This window comes from Cynoglossus semilaevis, unplaced genomic scaffold, assembly GCF_000523025.1.
Source record: "Cynoglossus semilaevis isolate Cse_v1.0 unplaced genomic scaffold, Cse_v1.0 scaffold1715, whole genome shotgun sequence".
In the NCBI taxonomy this organism is placed as follows: Eukaryota; Metazoa; Chordata; class Actinopteri; order Pleuronectiformes; family Cynoglossidae; genus Cynoglossus; species Cynoglossus semilaevis.
In genome coordinates this window covers 37,670-41,282 of record NW_007585155.1, presented here as the reverse complement: position 1 = coordinate 41,282, position 3,613 = coordinate 37,670, and the positions used below count along the sequence as shown (strand labels likewise).

The window sequence follows — 3,613 nt, the reverse complement described above, 5'->3', positions numbered from 1 at the left end:
AAAAAAAAAAAAAAACAAGATGAAGGAGAACTTTGATGACAGTAGTATATTTAGTTTTTTTTCTTTTATGGACAGCTAATGGAATTTCAAAACTTGGCTCCGACGCCTTTAGAAGTAATTGTTATTAGGGATCTTCGATAATATTGGCCGACTGATATTATCGGCCTGATATTAACATAATTATGTAACAAACATTATCAGTTTTTCCTACAATAACGACAACCCAATAACGCAATGCCTGGGATTCGCCAGTTATACTGAAATCGCTTAAAAAATTATTTTGCACAGATGATGCTAATTTGTGGAGCACCATAATAAAAGTAGTTCATATGTTATTTTCACAACAGAAGATTTGTGATGTGACCTCAAAATAGTTTGAGAGAAAAACGGCTGCAGGTATTGGTATCGGTTTATACCGGAATCTGAAATTCAGCGTTTGGACAATATCGGCAGATATCGACAAAAAGCTAACATCGGACATCCTTGATTGTTATCTTTGATGATGGTGTTGTGGGCCACGTTGTCACCAGTTTAAACCCTGGTTAAACCCAGACCCTTCCTGTGGTCATTACACAGTTTGTTCGCGGGTTCGCTCACAGCCAAAAATCTATTTGAATTAGGTTAATTGGAGAGCGTCAGTTCTGAGTGAATGGTTGTTTGTTCCTTCATGTTGGCCCTGTGTCCACATAATACCCTTGCCCATCGGACTCTGTCGGCTGGGATTTGCTCCAACAACCACCATGAACATTTACAGGAGGAAACAAAGAAGAAAAGGGGTGGCACGCTTTGGCCCAGAGGAAATGTCTGTGTCCTTGGTGTGGAACCCCAAGGTTCACCTCCTGGGCAAAATCTAATCCTGTTTAGGGCGGTTGGTACCTTCCAGTGGACTCACCACCTGCAGGAAGGTTTAGGGGGGTTGGTACGGGGCAGTGTGATTTGGGTGGCGATTGCTGCCCCCACGACCCGGTAACGGATAAGCGGATGAAAATGGATGGATGGATAGACAAAGAAAAGGGGAACAAAACGATATAAAATCAAACATGACCTGTCTATTGATCTGAGATCCGTTTTAGTCCAAACTCTTCACTATGAACAAAAAGCAGCTCTGGGTACATTAACAGTCGAGGGAATCATCGGTTCCAGCCCCCAGATATTCAGGGTTCATTTCTGTGTGTTTAGCAGCGAAGGGGGTTTTAAGTGTTAAGAGACCCCCTGCAGAGACCATAATCCACAGTGAATAGATGATTAAAGAAGACAACAGCGGCCTCATGCTCTAACACCACCCCAGGCTCAGCATTTTTCAACTCATTAAGAGTCTCTGACTTGTGTGTTTTCCCCTGGTCAGTCTTATGTCATAGAATGTTTTTCGCCTGCCAAGACATATGGCAGAGTTGGATGTACAAGGTGAAAAAAACAAAAATAATAAAAAAAAACAACAGATGAAGGAAGGCGGTGTTACCTCAGGTTCACAAGACACCTTCACCTTTCACCAAGTGTTTTTAGACAAGGTCAGAGGTCAACTCTGCCAGAGTGGATTTAGGGGGAGGGGCATTGGAGTTGCTGTCAGAAAAAGATACATTTGGAATTTCTTCGTAGAAACTGAAATTTTAGACACTAGACCAGTGGTTCTTAAACTGTGTACCACAGATTACGCGGTTTTGTTCACCACCAATGGTACGCAAGCGCTCTCTAGTGGTAGGCAGGGAAAATTCAATTAATTTTTTTACATTTACATTTTCAGTTGAATAAATCTGAAACATACCGTGCACAATTAATACAACATTTAAACATAAACATCTTTCTAAACATTTCTAAACATTTACAGTATCTCCTGTGTGGTGGAAGCTAATAGTGAAGGCCTGTGCTGCTATATGCTAATGTTGGTCATCATGGTGGAAGACCATGGTTTGAGAACCACTCCACCAGACTACAAAATTCAATAACAGGATGGTTGAAAAAAATAAAACTTAGATTTTTGGATCAGTGGAAAATACCAAAATACTCATCAAGAAGCTTGGCTTTGTTATTGGATTCCATCTGGAGACTTAGTTGCCAAGTGAGGGGGCAAGAGGTCATGGAACCAACTGCTCTCCATCATTGATATATCATACCTTAGTATGATAATATCAAACTGCTGAGGTAACACGTCTTTTTCACATTTCGTTTCGCTGTCGTCAATAGCGATCAAACATTTGCTTTTCCATGCAATGTTTTTGTTCGTAATATCACAAATAAACAACATTGATCTTTTACACACACACACGAGTCCATTTCTTATTAGTCACGCCTAATTTTCTCATGTGCCCTTATTTATGTAGCATTTTGTTTTGACTGGAGCTGTTGTTGTAACACGTTATTAAGATTGGAGGGTTTTTTTAAATGATGTAAAAATGTAGAAATTGAAATCATGCTTTCAGAATTATATTGAACCAATCACTAAACCTTGAGGAACTACAATGTTTACTGGTGTGCATCCAGAGGAAAGGCATCCTATGTATAATTCTTCCTCTATTCCTATTTCATCCGTTCGCCCATATGTGGTCATTCGTCATCTGCATGACTTTGTGGCTTTTAACTGTTTAACTGAATCCTACCACACTCCAAAAAAATATTTTTTGCAAAAAAACTGGAGATGCTGGGGATTGAACCCAGGACCTCATACATGCAAAGCATGCGCTCTACCACTGAGCTACATCCCCATGTGAGGGCTCTGTCTTTTGTAAAAAAAGAAGATACAAAAAGTACTTACTTTATTTGAACACATACAAATCACATCCCATTAAAACCAGAGTGACTCCTGGTCCCGTTCACACCAGACAATAAATCACACGTGTTTATGAGGATTACCTGTTCTAGTCCAGGAGAGGACCGGAGAGAAGCTAACTGCAGCTTCAGACTGTTTGGTACTGACCCAGAGAACACTGAGTAAACATGACCTTGTTCACCTGAGGTCGGGGGCCTCCAACCAAGTTTTTTAGAAACAAGACAATCCTGCAATTTGTGTTTACCAAACTTTTTTTTCTGGGAACCCATATTTTAAAAGTCACAAACCTTTGCGACCAAGTCAATAGACATTATTCATAAACTCCTGGAAAAAGGTAGGTGAAACGAAAAAAAAAAAAACGCGTGAGCCCGCCGGGGGGGTCGCGACCCAGTCTTTGGGAAACAACGAATTAGAGCATTTTGAGAACATTTTTAGTAAAAAAATGTTTTTTGGGGATTTTTTTTTTTTTTGGTAAAATCGAAATTTCGCATGTCATGTTGATCAGATGGTGAAAAATTATACTGAAAATTTTTGGAAGTTTTTTTAAAAAAATATTATCTTTTCTATGTTTCTCATCAAATTAGAAAGTTAGTAAAAATATTTTTTTTGACTTTTTTGGTAAAATCGGAATTATGATGAAAAAATTTTTCTCATCAAAATTCGTGGATTTAAAAAAAAAATAGCAAAAAAAGCAAAAAATCTCTTGCGACCCACTAGAGGGTCGCAACCCAGTCTTTGGGAAACATTGCTATAGACCAGAAACAGGATATTCAGAACACTATATATACAAAAAAAAAAAAAAAAAAAAAAAAAAAAATTCCTGCCCCGCCCAGGGAACGTTTCTGCTCA

The 3,613-nt window shown here is 38.9% G+C and overlaps 1 non-coding gene across 1 annotated transcript; it reads right to left on the bottom strand.

Annotated features, from left to right (window-relative positions):
- Positions 1-2,627: 2,627 nt before the first annotated feature.
- trnaa-ugc (transfer RNA alanine (anticodon UGC)) lies at positions 2,628-2,699 on the bottom strand. Its single transcript has one exon. It is a non-coding gene; the product is annotated as a tRNA-Ala (tRNA).
- Positions 2,700-3,613: the final 914 nt, after the last annotated feature.